The following is a 15,444-nucleotide window of genomic DNA, read 5'->3' as shown; positions in this document are numbered from 1 at the left end:
AGAGGATACATGGATTAGTAAAAACTAGAACATACAGCAATATATACCAAAAATAGCCACCCCCGCTCCCCCCACCTTGACTGCTTCAGACATGGTTAATTAATCAGGACATTTTTTTCCTCTGGTCTCAGACACAGCGTCGATGTCCTTATCAAGAGAGTGGTCTGAGAAGCTATGTAGCTGGTGAGAAATGCAGCCATGGTGCAAAGCTCGGTGGGCCTGACTCCAAAGACCAAGTTTCTTCATTAGGCCACGCAGAGTCCAACTTCCAAACAGGTGCACACTTATATTTCTAGTTTAAGTCAATAAAATGTCCTCCTGATTTATAAATCACTGTCTTATGAATTTGGTTGCGCCAGTCCCCCCCTCCCCCCCGCACCCTGATCAAATATCTTTTGATGTGCTGGCAAACGTGAATATCTGATCTTTCAACTAAGAACCAGGCTCCAGGCCAGGAATGACCGGTACGGAGCACGTGTGCTCACTCTCTTCTCCTTTAACCCTGACAGACATTGCCAATCAATCTCAGTGCTCTTTTTTGTCGAACCTAGACATAGCCTCAAAGTCCTATTCAACACGGTGCTCCAGGAAGCCACTGCCACCTGCCCGGTGAGACTCTATTGATTTGCTGGCCTGGATGATAGTGACCTAACAAAACTGTTCCATGTCCAGCTGGCTTTTCCCGAAACTCTGACCTTGTGCCCCTCTTTTCTTTTTCCTAGAAGGGTAGATAGGTTCTAGTGCCAATCCAGAAGGTTTGTGGTGCATAGGGGAACCGGGAGAAAAACACTGGCATTTTAGGTAGTCGATATTCCATAAAACTGTCTTCAGTATTCAATATCTTCAATAGAATGGGCGCATTCATACAACACGATTTTCTATTTTTCCAGAGGCAAGCGCCAGAGGTTTCCATACAGTTCTCTTCAAATTCTACTACTGTGTCTGATTTAGAACTCACCAGGTAGTTTTTGGATGGAATTTACAACAGTGATAGTAATAGTTGTTCCTGTATCAGGATTATTTTGGCTGCAAGTAATATATATATTTCTATATTGAGAATGTTGACATTGCTGCTATTCAAGAAAGTTTATGCTGGATGTCCCTGGCAGTCCAGTGGTTAAGACTCCACACTTCCACTGCAGGGGACATGGGTTCGATCCCTGGTCAAGGACTAAGATTGCACATGCTGCATGGTGCGGCCAATAAAAAAAAAAAGTTTATGCAGCCAGTAAGCAAATTTATCAACATAAATGATGGGTGTGGCCAAAAGGGTGATGTCCCAGAGGAAGTACACTGCAAAAATTTCACATTAAAGAAACTCTCAAGGATATTTGACTGAAAGTGCAAAGGATAAAATATTGGAAGCTGATCTAAACTTAGAAAGGGTGTGACATTTGCTAAGGCATAGAAAAGATGCTCTGAAGGGGAGCACTATTCAAACTACTCTTGATAAAATTTTTACAAAGAGAAAAAACATTTTGTCAATGTTTCTGTTTTAACTAATAATCTATTAAATATTAGTTTTGCTGTTTTTTAAAAATGTATTTTATTGAAGTACAGTTGATTTACAATGTTGTGTTAATTTCTGCTGTACAGCAAAGTGATTCAGTTTTATATATATTCTTTTTCATATTCTTTTCCATTTTGGTTTATCATAGGATATTGAATATAGTTCCCTGTACTATACAGTAGGACCTTGTTGTTTATCCATTCTATATATAATAGTTTGCATCTGCTAATCCCAAACTCCCAATCCATCCCTCCCCCACCCCAACCCCTTGGCAACCACAAATCTGTTCTCTATATCTGTGAGTCTGTTTCTGTTTCATAGATATGTTCATTTGTGTCTACATATAAGTGATATCATATGGTATTTGTCTTTCTCTTTCTGAGTTACTTCACTTAGTATGATAATCTCTAGGTCCATCCATGTTGCTGCAAATGGCATTATTTCATTCTCTTTTATGACTGAGTAGTATTCCATTGTGTACATGTACACACATCTTCTTTATCCACTCATCTGTCGATGGACATTTAGGTTGTTTCCATGTCTTGGCTATTGTAAATAGTGCTGCTATGAACATAGGGGGTGCATGTGTCTTTTCGAAATGTAGTTTTGTCTGGATATATGCCCAGGAGTGGAATTGCTGGATCATGTGGCAACTCTGTTTTTAATTTTTTTAAGGAAACTCCATACTGTTTTGCATAGTGGCTGCACCAATTTACATCCCCACCAGCAGTATGAGAGGGTTCCCTTTCCTCCACACCCTCTCCAGCACTTGTTATTTGTAGACTTTTTAGTGATGGCCATTCTGATCAGTGTGAGGTCCTACCTCACTGTAGTTCTGATTTGCATTCCTCTAATAATTAGTGACGTTGAGCATCTTTTCATGTGTTTGTTGGCCATCTATATGTCTTCTTTGGAGAAATGTCTGTGTACATCTTCTGCCCATTTTTCGATTGGGTTGTTTGTTTTTTTCATACTGGTTGTATGAGCTGTTTGTATATTTTGGAAATTAAGCCCTTGTCAGTTGCATCATCTGCAAATATTTTCTCCCAGTCCATAGGTTGTCTTTATTTCGTTTATGGTTTCCTTTGCTGTGCAAAAGCTTATAAGTTTGATTAGGTCCCATTTGCTTATTGTTGCTTTTATTTCTATTGCCTTGGGAGACTGACCTAAGAAAACCTTGATACGATTTTTGTCAGAGAATATTTTGCCTATGTTCTATTCTAGAAGTTTTATAGTGTCATGTCTTATATTTAAGTCTTTAAGCCATTTTGAATTTATTATTGTGTATGGTGTGAAGGTGTGTTCTAACTTCACTAATTTCCAGTTTTGCTATTTTAAAATTATCCCTGTACATTTACCAATCAAAGTAAAAGGTTTTAATATTTTGGCAAAATTTTTAATGGAACAGTTGTAATTTGTCCTATTGATTATTAAGATTGCTTTGCTCCCTTTCAGCTTGCATGGTCATTTTTATGCTCCTGAACTACCATGCAACGTGAGGACCACCTGTATGTTGGTAAAACAAGAAGAAATTCAAAATGATAGAATTGTACTAATGCTTTGGCAATGTAAGTGTATTTTAAAGTGTAATTAGGATTAGAAAAAAGATAAAAGATGCAATAATATTATAGACACATCTGCCAGTGCAAACCTATAACTCACATAGCTATTTCAAAGGTGTGTGATGCGTCTGAGGCACAGGTGATCTGGGTATTCCTTTGCCTGAAGGATGGGAATATGAAAAGTTAAGGATGGAGAACAGGTGTGAATCACTGTATAACGTCACATCCCCGGAAAACATGGTGGTCAACGTCAAGCCATCTTCACATTTGCCTCCTAAGGGCTGAGTATGCACCAATTAAAAGGCCACTGGCTGCAAGTTCATCAGGACTCCAGCTCCTCTTGCTGGGCATTTCTGCCTTCTGCTTGCACATTGGCTCTATTTCAGGCTGGAAGCAAATCAGGGCAGCTGTCCCAGGCATTGCATCCAAATGCCATGTCATCCAGAGGCAGATAGAGGATGTTTCTTCCAGAGTCTCCTTCTCAGGAGTAAGGAGAAGCCCTCCGGCCTATTGGCCAGAACTGGACCACATGGCCACTGTATCAGTCAGGGTTCAGGATGGACAACTAAAGCCATTCTATGCATTCTCGATATAAAGGACTTAATACAGAATTAGGGGCATACATGACTTCTGGGAGAGCTGGGGGAGCAGAATTCAGAAACTCTCCTAGAAGATCAGAGGAGTTGACCCTGATAGATCTTAGCCTGAAACACCTAAGTGTGTAATTCCTCAAGTTTGTGCCAGGAAGCTGCTGACAATCTCTCAGCTGCCCACCTATACAGCTCCAGCCATCCCTAGAGGAATAACACCATCCTCTTTGTAAATCTTGCCCTGAATTCCTCTTGGAAGCAGTCATCTGGAACAGGCTGAGACAGTGACTCTGGGAAGCATGCTTCCTAGACTCAGAAGGGAATGTGGTAGAACCACACAGCTGGCCGCAGACCACACCCACACACCCACCCCGAACCCAGCCCTAGCACAGCAGATCGGCCACTGCGATTGGATTAGGTCGTCAGGATTTCCCTTTGATCCTGGGAGTAGGGTAAAGTCAGTCTCAACTGTCACATGGGGGAGGATTGACACCCATCCCCCCTCCCAAATCAGTGCTTGACTAGCAAGGAAACCGGGGAAAAGCTGTTGGTGAGACAAGCAGCAGCTCCTGCTACATGCTGTTCACACCATAATCGGAATTTTCTTTGCAAATAAACATATTTGTTACCAAAGTAGCTAGCTATATATTTCAAAGAAATGTGCTCTATAACAGTCACCACGCATACCTGTTATTACGCACACGGTACAATCTCCTGCAAGAGGCTCAAATCCCATGCTAAACTGTAAAATTCCAGTCAGCTGATTGGTAATTTATAGTGTTACTGCATTCAGTAAAAAGTTAAAGCTCCTTTTAGAAAATTCCTCCATTAGCTCTTCTCCTCCAGGTAAGCAGCCAGATTTATTTGTCTGCTACTTCTTTATATGCCTTACCAGCATCCTGAGCACATCCTTGATTTAATGAACTGACTTGTACGGCCATCCCCCTTCCTGCCGCTCATCTTCCTGATCGCCATTTGGCTGTTATTTTACATCCCATTCAATGCCTTTCCAGGTTCTTCAGACTGTGGGACCAGTTTTCCTCTGGGAAAAGGAAAGCGGATGGCTGGGTACCCATTTGGAGGCCCAAGGAAAGAATGCAAATGTCAAGGATACTAACTGCTGATTTTCTTACCAGGGCTGTTTACAGTAAATTCTTTCTATAAGAAAGCCCTGAAGACGAGCCTTTCTGGGGGGGGAATCAGGAGAGTTATGTATGTGCAGGTGCCAGGGAGCGGCTTCTGTTCTAGAAGGGCCTCAGCGTTTCCTCCCACAGGCCTCCTTGAGTATGCAAGCTGCATATGTATTTATAACTCTGCAGTAAAAAAGTGAACTTTATTAGCAGAGATAACTGTCATAATTCAAGCAATTGCACTCTGTATAGCAACCAGAGACTATAGGCAGCAGGGTAATATATGTTCTGCCAAATCGTGTGCAAGTACAGGCAAATTAGGAGTCACCAACTGGGCACAAACACGGAAGAGGAAGGACAAGACTTGACTGCCCCTGTGGGGGACCCTAGGGGCCTGCAGAATGTGTCCAAATGCTTCTTCCAGGGAGCTGGTTTTTCCTTGAGGTCAGTGACTTCATCATGCATTTTTGCATCCACGCATCCTAGTAGCAGCCCTCAGTAAATGTTTGTTGAGTGAATGAGTGAATAAAGTGTTGACCCTAGGACGTGCAGTGGCTCCTGAATTGTTCTCTGTATGTGTGTGTACTCCTCCCCGTCCTATTCAAACATTTATTCTAAATCAGCGGAGCCACAGCTGTGCACTTGAAGAGGCCCACTCGCAAACACTGTGGCCAAGTGAGGCTCTCAATCTAGGGTGCACATTAACATCACTTGGGGATGTTTGGAAACTCCAGTGCTCACGCCTTAACCTCAGACCAGCTGAAATCCGAATCTCCAGAGCCGAGGCCTAGGGATCGGAACCCTGCCACTTAAAACCACAGCTCCAAGTGGGCATGAAGGCCGCTCTGGCTTAGGGACTGGAGGACCCAGGAGACATCCCTCAGTCCAAAACTTTTCGAAGTTTAGATCAGCTTCCAATATTTTATCCTTTGAGCTTTCAGTCAGATATCCCTGAGAGTTCCTTTAATGTGAAATTTTTGCAATGCCACCTTTATTGGGGCCCAAGGTGCAGATAGAAAGGAAGTACTTCTGATAGGACTTAGGAATTTGTACTCCTCTGGACTCTGGGCAGGGGAGGGCGTGTCACATGTCTCGGGAACATACAGCACCAGAAACAACAAAATGATGCCATGCTGTGGAGCCATTGCATCTCCATCCTGCCCAGGCTAGTGACCCCTCTCCAGCCTCCTGGCCACTGGCACATGTCCACCTGGAGCTCTCTGCCCACTGCCTGGCAGCTGCAGTCCACGGCCTTCCCCCAGGTCTCTCCAGTGACCTCCTAGTCCTCTTGGGGAAGGTTGGGGGAAGGTGGGTCACAGTTGTTTTGTTTTGTAGACATCTTTGGGGTGGGGGACGGCTGAGCGGTGTCTCGGGAAACTCTAAGTCGCTACAAGCTGCAGCAAGTGTGTGTCAGTGGGAGGTAAGAAAGTCAAACAGGGCTGAAAACTGTGCCAGGAACCTGCCTGGTAGATAATCAAAACTGGCCTATAAATAACTAATGGAACAACGAACATGCTGTTGAAGTTATTTTCCAAAGCAGCGTAGAGGCAAAACAAGTGCTTCCCTTGAGCAAATCCTCAAGCTGTTCCAGGAGGCCAAGGAAAAACACAGAACACCTATCTGGTGGTGGTGCCTTTGCATAAACAATTTCTCCAGATAACTGAAAGACACCCTCACTGTTGACAAGAAACCCCACCTCTTAATTGTGTAAGGGAACTTTTTCTCAAACGGGTTATCTTCTCCCCAGAGGAGGTGAACAGAGTGCATAGTCATTTATTGGCTTTTGGGGGTCCAGAAAGCAGAACCTAGATTTCTCTTGAATCACTCTTCTCTTACAGCCTCCGGCCGGGCCCCAGGAGTGGAGCATGGGACCCAGGCTGAAGGCCATCAGAGTGGCTTGCTTCCCCTGGGTACAGGCCAGGGACTCTAGTGCACAGGCTTTGTGACAACTATTCCCCTTGCTTTGAGCCCTTTCTGGCGGCCATATGCTCAGATATGTTTTCAATATATACAGTCACAGCAAATCTGGCCTCTGTATAAGTAGAGAGTACTAAAATGAATGCATTATTATTTCTTTTAGTGTTCTTAAAATTTACTTTGGTTTTTTGAACATCTTCAAAAAGACTCATAAAACTTCCTGTTCCATGACTTGAGAATACACTATGGAGAAACAGCTCAGGAAAGTAATCTAAAATAATCCATACCCAATTTCAGTCTCATTTCTGAAACTATTTTGTGCACAGTCCTATTCTGCCTTGGGACCCTAGCCATGGCAATATTGACGTATTGAGTGGCACAACTAAAGTAAAATAAAACATTATACCATTTATCCCACAATCAGCTTTTATGAGACTTGCATCATCATAGACCTTTAAGAAAAAAAGCTGTGTGTTGTGGAAAATTTTGTACAAAACCCTCTGTACCTGACTCAGTTGTGAAACTCCCCCAGGCCTAATAGTTTAGAATTGTGGGTGAAATTAAGCCCATTTATGGATTAAGTTCCTATACTTGGTTCATTGCTGAGCTAGTGAAGGGAGGTGGGATGCTGTCAGAAGCCACCATATCAAGATGTGACAAGGAGAGAGGAAGCAGCAAATCACTCCCAGCTGCAGAGCCATGCAGGGTGGAGAAGACAGCCTTGTAAGCCTCACCAGGCCCTCTTCTGAGGGCCCCACTGTTATTACCCAGAATGACAAATGCGGTTCACAATTACAATTTTGTGTCATTAAGAAAAGTCTACAGTTATGGCCACATGGCTTTTTTTCCCCAAGGCAGGGAAGTGCGTAATGCATTGCAGAAAGCTTTACATCAAAGAATGGTTAGGTCTGGACATTTAAAATGGCAAATTTGAATTATCTGGGAAAGTCACTTATGCAGATTCCCCAATTCCAGTGAATAGGATAGAAAATTAAAAAGAGAAGAGACCAAGCTTTTAGTTCCAGTTGTGTTATTAACTAGCTATGTGGTCTGGGAGCTCAGTTTTCATACCTTTAAACTGGAAAGGCCTAGATTTACACTGTTTAGTATGGTGCTACATACAACTCTTACATTTAAATTAATTAAAAATAAATAAGATTTAAAAATTCAGTTCTCCAGACACATTTCAAGTGCTCAGTAGCTTACAAGAGGTGACTGGCTGTCATATTGGAGAGTGCAGATTGGAACACTTCCATTATCACCCAAAGTCCTATTGGGCTACCCTGATCTAGATCCCGAGGATAAAATATGTTTCATCTCTGTGCCACTGCCTGTTGATGGATAATGGTAATGGAAAATGTCCCAGGCTGTCCGCTCAGCCTGTGAGCCATCCCTGCCCTCTCTGAGAACTGCTCCCTGGTCCACAGGAATGGGCACTGCATAGCTACTCTAAGAGCTGTCACTTCCTTTTAAACGATGGCTGATTGGGCCAGCAGTGGTCACCTGACCCAAGCACACTCACTCAGACTCTCTTTCTTGGGAATTTGATGCTGAGATTCAGATATAGTCTCTAAACATGGGTGCTTTGAGTGGCCACATGATCTCAAGAAGATTGGAGATGCAGAGAAAGCCTAACTGCAGACAGAAACAGTGAGACAAGCAGGCAGAAACATGCAGAGATAAGGGACAGAATCCTGGTGGCTTTCCAGTTCCTGGTTGCTGAGGCCTAGCTGCATTCTTGCACTTGAATTTTGGGAGACACCTTTGTATGTTTGTATGATATTTCTCCCTATTTGGCTCAAGGTGGCTCAAATTGGTTTCTATTACTTGTAACTGAAGAATCTACTATCTAAATCAAGAATAGTTTCTAAAACTGTCACTGTTTGCAAATGACATGATACTATACATAGAAAATCCTAAAGATGCTATCAGGAAACTACTAGGGCTAATCAATGAATTTGGTAAAGTTGCAGGATACAAAATTAATACACAGAAATCTGTTGCATTCCTATACACTAGCAATGAAAGATCAGAAAGAGAAATTAAGGAAACAATCCCATTTACCATGGCAACAAAAAGACTAAAATACCTAGGAATAAACCTACCTAAGGAGGCAAAAGACCTGTACTCAGAAAACTATAAGATACTCATAAAAGAAATCAAAGACAACACAAACAGATGGAGAGACATACCATGTTCTTGGATCAAAAGAATCAATATTATGAAAATGACTATACTACCCAAAGCAATCTACAGATTCAATGCAATCCCTATCAAATTACCAATGGCATTTTTCACAGAATTGGAACAAAAAATTTTACAATTTGTGTGGAAACACAAAAGAACCCGAATAGCCAAATCAATCTTGAGAAAGAAAAACGGAGCTGGAGGAATCAGGCTCTCTGACTTCAGACTATGCTACAAAGCTATAATAATCAAGACAGTATGGTCCTGGCACGAAAACAAAAATATAGATCAATGGAACAGGATGGAAAGCCCAGAGATAAACCCACACACCTGTGGTCACCTAATCTATGACAAAGGAGGCAAGAATATATCAATACAATGGAGAAAAGACAATGTCTTCAATAAGCGGTGCTGGGAAAACTGGACAGGTACATGTAAAAGAATGAAATTAGCACACTCCCTAATACCATACACAAAAATAAGCTCAAAATGGATTAAAGACCTAAATGTAAGGCCGGACCCTATAAAACTCTTAGAGGAAAATATAGGCAGAACACTCTTTGACATAAATCACAGCAAGATCTTTTTTGATCCACCTCCTAGAGTAATGAAAATAAAAACAAAAATTAAAAAATGGGATCTAATTAAACTTAAAAGCTTTTGCACAACAAAGGAAACCATAAACAAAGCAAAATGACAACCCTCCGAATCGGAGAAAATATTTGCAAATGAAGAAACTGACAAAGGATTAATCTCCAAAATATACAAAATATACATGCAGGTCAATATCAAAAAACAAATAACCCAATCAAAAAATGGGGGGAAGATCTAAATAGACTTTTCTCCAAAGAAGACATACAGATAACCAACAAACACATGAAAAGATGCTCCTCATTGCTAATTATTAGAGAAATGCAAATCAAAACCACAATGAGGTATCACCTCACCCCAGTCAGAACAGCCATCATTAAAAAGTCTACAAATAACAAATGCTGGAGAGGGTGTGGAGAAAAGGGAACCCTCCTATACTGTTGGTGGAAATGTAAATTTGTGCAGCCATTATGGAAAATGGTATGGAGCTTTAAGGAAGCTAAAAACTAAAAATAGAGTTGCCATATGATCCAGCAATCCCACTCCTGGGCATATATTTTGAGAAAATTATAATTCGAAAAGATACATGCAGCCCAGTGTGCCAATAGCAGCACTATTTACAGTAGCCAAGACATGGAAGCAACCTAAATGTCCATCAACAGATGAATGGATAAAGAAGATATGTGTATATATACACAGTGGAATACTAATCAGCCATAAAAAAATGAAGTAATGCCATTTGCAGGAACATGAATGGACCTAGAGATTATCATACTAAGTGAAGTAAGTTCGACAGAGAAAGACAAATAGCATATGATATCACTTACATGTGGAATCTAAAATATGACACAGATCTTCCCTGGAGGAGTGTATCTGGACCAGCAATCTTATGTTCTCTCCCCAATTTATTTTACGATTTCCAGACTGTCCTCTGGAGAGTTTCCTCTCAGGTCACCATAAATTCATGAGAACCAGCCAGTAAGGGTTCCATGCTCTCTACCCAGCTACAAATGAAGCAGTTCTTTTATTTGTGTTATATATTGGGCTTCCCAAGAACACTGTCTTAGGTCAGGTTCCCCCGAAGCAGAGCTGAAGCAGTTTTAGGTACACACAGTTTATTGAGGGATGCCCTGGAAAGGAGTCTGTAAGGGAGTAAAGGAAGCAGGATGTGATCTCAGGTAAATTCTAGCCTTGGTCTGATCCATGGTCACTCTAGATTGTAAGTTGCACTACAGAGTTGTTCCACCTTGAGACTAGGGGACCAGGATTTGTGCCCCTGTATCCATCAGTCATTGGCTGCTTGGGGTGACACATCTAAAAATTTTCTGGGTGGGACAGCTCATCCAAAGAAGGATGTGTCCAGAGAAGGTCACAGGCAGACGCATTTAGCCATAGGACTTGCAGCAGCTGGGAAGTACTGCCTAGTGAGGGAGATTGGACAGGACACCATCAGCCTCCGATGACCTAAGTGGAGAAGACAAGGCCAGGACCAGAATACTTAATTACCATCTGGCATTTTGGCCTCAAGCATCAGTGTGGAATCACAGTGAGTAGGGCTGGACCCTGAGGAGCCACAGGGGCTCCCGTTCAGAGGGGCTTGGGGTCTAGAATCCTAATAGGTCAGGCATTCTCACTGGTCCTTTCTTCCTGGGTCGACATTAAGTCTCAGCCTTCTGCATCACAATTTTGGATGGCTAAGAAAAGTGAGAAAAAGGAAAAACAAAGAGACCAAATCTCCAAATGGAGATATAAACCCTAATACTGTGGCTTAGTATGAAGCAAACCCTTGTTCTTCATGCACTGTCTTAAGGCAGATTTAGTTGAGTGCTTACACCGGGCCCAGCACCCTGTGAGGATGTGAAAGCAAATTCCAAGGAGTAGTTCCAAGGCCATTTGAGCAATGGCGTCTTGACTAAAGTAAATGCTGCTGTAGGCTATTTGGTGTCCACAAGAAGGGACAGTCCAAGAGAGGTGGGGCCTAGGAAGAGTCTAGGTCAGCGGGGAGTGCTGAGAAATATAGCAACAGCCCCCAACGAGCCTGCCAGGGACTCCAAGGAAAGAGCTGAGGTCAGCCAAGTGGCAGTATCTGAGGAAGCCAGTTAAGGTCAGTGTTCAGAAGCCCAGGCCAGGGAGCTAGGCTCAGGCAGAGGGAGATGGCATAGAGGCATGGCAGGGCCAGGTGCTGGGTGAAGGAAGATGAGAATAACTTACTTAGCACCTACTACTTGCCAAGAACTTTGAATACATTTAATCCTCACAATAACCTTGCAGGATAACTATGAGATTCAGAAAGATGAAAACAGTGCTTCTCAAGCTTTAATGAGCATATGAATCACCTGGGATTGTGTTAAAATGCAGATTCTCATTCAGTGGATCTGGGGTGGGCCCAAGATTGGTAATGCTACACTGCTGGTCCACAGACGGTCCTCTGAGTTTCAAGAGGTTAAAACCCTCACCACAAAGTCAATGTCTTTATTATTATGAAGGAAAGGTACGGAATGAATGGCAAGAGAAAAAAACAGTCTGGTTTGAGAGTCTACTCTTCCAGACAGAGTCATGGCCATGGACTCTGGACCGTGGCTGTCTGCCCTCCTGGGTGTGGGCAGGAATGGGTAGGTGTGGGCATGGAGGTGTGCTGCCCTGAAGAGGGGAGTGGCCCACTCTGGATGCTTGGGAGATGGCGGGGTGGCTCTGACAGTTCTCCGGGGTGACTTATTCATTTCGAAGCATCTGACCCAGTGTACTTTAGTCACTGCTCATCGTTGGTTTAATGATCAGTTAATTTGGATAAGATATTATGGTAGAAATTACTTTTCAGCAGCGACTTTCAAATTGTCAGCCTCAGAATGAAGCGGAATCCACTTCTCAGAAGTTCTCTTGATCTTTCTTTAAAAAATGGTTTGTTCTTTATCTAAGACCTTCTCATGGGACTTATTATTAAATTTTCTCCTCTATCTCATTATAAATATTGGTACATAAGCTTATTGAAACATTTATCAGGGCCCCCTGCTAGTTTTTAAATTGTGATAGTTATTATTATGTATGTTTTAAAAGACCTTGCATTCATAATATGCTCTACAGTTTCTAGAACGCTTTCATTGACATTTTCTTCCTTTTGATCTTCACACAGGAGATCACTGACCCAGGAGGTCAGTGTTATTTTCTCAGTATATAGAGAAGGAAATGGAGGTACAGAAAGGTGAAGTAAACCGTTAAGGTCCTGTGGCTACATAAGGGTGGAGATATTAACATTTTTTGAGTATTTGCCGGTGTCAGCCACTGTGCTAAGCTTTACGTGTAGTTGGTCACTTAGTTCTTGCCCCAACTCCATTATTATCCCCATTTTGCAGATGAGAATGCTGAGGCCTAGAAGGATTACCTATTTATTCAAGGTTACATGGCTAGCAAGAGGAAGAGCCAGGGTCAGAACTGAGGCATTGGTGCATGTAACTTCTACACTAGAAAGGGCCTGTTGCAATGTCTGTGGCCATAGCAGAAGAAAAAGCACTTGTGAGGATTTCTCTAGCCCTGTCCTAGCATAAATGGCATCCTGGCCAGCCACAGGGAAGACCTTTGGAGGCTTGGAAATGTCACTGTCATATAGGAGGAGGGGTTCTGCCAGACTACCAAAACAGGTAGATGGTAAGTAAAGCCTCTTAAAATCATGTGTGGGACCCAGACAGCACCACCTCTGGAGGGTATCTGACACTTACACTTCGGTGCAGGGCCAGCTCCAAACCAACCCACCCCGGTCTGCTCCTCACTAGGTCTTCTGACTTCCCCTTGCTCAGCCCATGTGCATCACTTTGGCACCCGAATCAGAGTTCCAGCATGAAACTAAGTTCACCCAGAAGGTACAATGAAAAGACTTTAATAACGGAATTGCTTATAGAGGGGTGATCCGGGTCAAGGGAGCAAACGGGGGCTTGAGGCACCAAGGGACCAGCAGCAGCGGGAAGCTGTCACCACCCTTTCCGTCTTGGAAGGAATAGAGACGGGAAGAGATGTTCTGTTTTCTCTCTCCTCCCACCTTCCAGTTTCCTGCCAGTGCCTCTCATTGCTGGGTCTGCTCAGAAGCCAGCTGGCCAGGGAGCATGGCTGATGCAGTCCCCTGGGATCAGCCTCCTTGAGCACAGAGCGGGGCAGAGAAAGGTGGAGAGTGCGTGCAGGAGGGCAGAGTCAGGCACTGAAGAGCCAGTGCAGCATCACTAGGCAGTCTCTTCTCTCCCCTCCTCCTCCACCTTCCACTCCACGTGCTGGGCAGCAATCTCCAATTCTGCATCATTCACCCAAAGTGCTCTTTTCCAAAGAGGCTTCCCTGCTACAAGGAATATGGAAGACTGGCCAGCAGGTGGGTCCTGTGTGTTTAAGAGTCAACCATCTGGATGTGTGAACTGGGTTTCTGGAATTTGTGTTGCTCTGGTGTGGAACTGGGTGTGAAGCATGCTGGCTGATGGGGGATGAGAAGTTACAGGCTGAACAAGGCAGTGGAAGCCAGATGTTACGTCATGGCACCAGGGCCCCCTGAGGAACAGTGGTCTGTGGGGTCCACACCTTGGGCACCTGAATGTCAAAGGACGCCCTAAGCATGTGAAACCTTGGACATTTTGAGAACAGACTCTGGAGCCAGATTGCTGGGATTCAAATCTAGACACCATCACTCACTGGCTGGGTGACCTTGGGCAAGTTATTCCTCTTCTCTGCCCTCGTTTTTCTCATCTAAAAAATGCGGATAATAACAGTACCTACCTGAGTGGGTTTTTGCGAGAATTAACAGAGTTAATCCACAAAGTGGATTTTAGAATCCCATATACAGTAATCACCATCTAAAACCTAAATTTAAAAACCTGAAGGGCTAGTGTCCAATCAGATAAGGATTTTTACCAAATATTGGTGAAAATGTGTCAAAGTAGAAGGAGGTGTAGGCAGGTAGTGGGAACCCAAACAAATAAAAAGGGAATATACTGAATCAGGTTCAAGGGCAGTGTATCCATCTGCATGTATTTTGCATTTCAGTCTCACCAGGAATCAAACTGCCGTGTTGGGACTTGATATGACTAAGTTGGCGAGTATTTATTGACGACCCTTTCTAGCTCTCCTAGGGAGACTCTCTCGTTATGTAATGTCCCACCCAATTCCCATGTAAAGCTCTTCCCAAAGAGAATTGAATTCACTTGGCATTTGACTAAATATTTGAGAAGATGTTTTAAAAAACCAGTTTAAGAAGATCTCCTAAAATCTTATTTTCTCCATTGTCAAAATTAGGAAACAACATTCCTGCGTGACAAGCTTGTTCTGAAGAACAAAGTGTCTGGCGCATGGTGCTCCTTAAACACAAGCTCTCAGTATCATGTTTCATGATTTTACCTTTGAAAAACTTGACAGGGTTGTACAAGAAAATATACTCTGTATTTTGACTACTTTGAGGAATTGATTTCTGTATTTGGATAATTAAACTATAAGACTTTCAATAAACATGAGATTAATTCATATAAAGTCATATTACAGATGGAGGTATACAGTTCTACTATGAAATTATCTTATCAAAAAATTAAATCTTGGGCTTCCCTGGTGGTACAGTGGTTGAGAGTCTGCCTGCCGATGCAGGGGACGCGGGTTTGTGCCCCAGTCCGGGAGGATCCCACATGCCATGGAGCGGCTGGGCCCATGAGCCATGGCCGCTGAGCCTGTGCGTCTGGAGCCAGTGCTCCGCAACTGGAGAGGCCACAACAGTGAGAGGCCCGCGTACCCGCCCCCCCAAAAATTAAAAATTAAAAAAAAAATTAAATCTTCATCTGATCAAGTCTCTAGATCCAACTACAAGGCTACCAAAAATACAGAAGACAGAAGAGTAGGTTAAAGGACACCATGGGGATGCAATTAACAAAATCCGGATGGTAGGTGTTATGGACTGAATTGAGTCCCCTCCTCCCCTGGTTTCCCTGCCCCCACCATCA

This window comes from Hyperoodon ampullatus (assembly GCF_949752795.1).
Source record: "Hyperoodon ampullatus genome assembly, chromosome: 5".
Classification (NCBI taxonomy): Eukaryota; Metazoa; Chordata; class Mammalia; order Artiodactyla; family Ziphiidae; genus Hyperoodon; species Hyperoodon ampullatus.
This window is presented reverse-complemented; position numbering follows the sequence as displayed.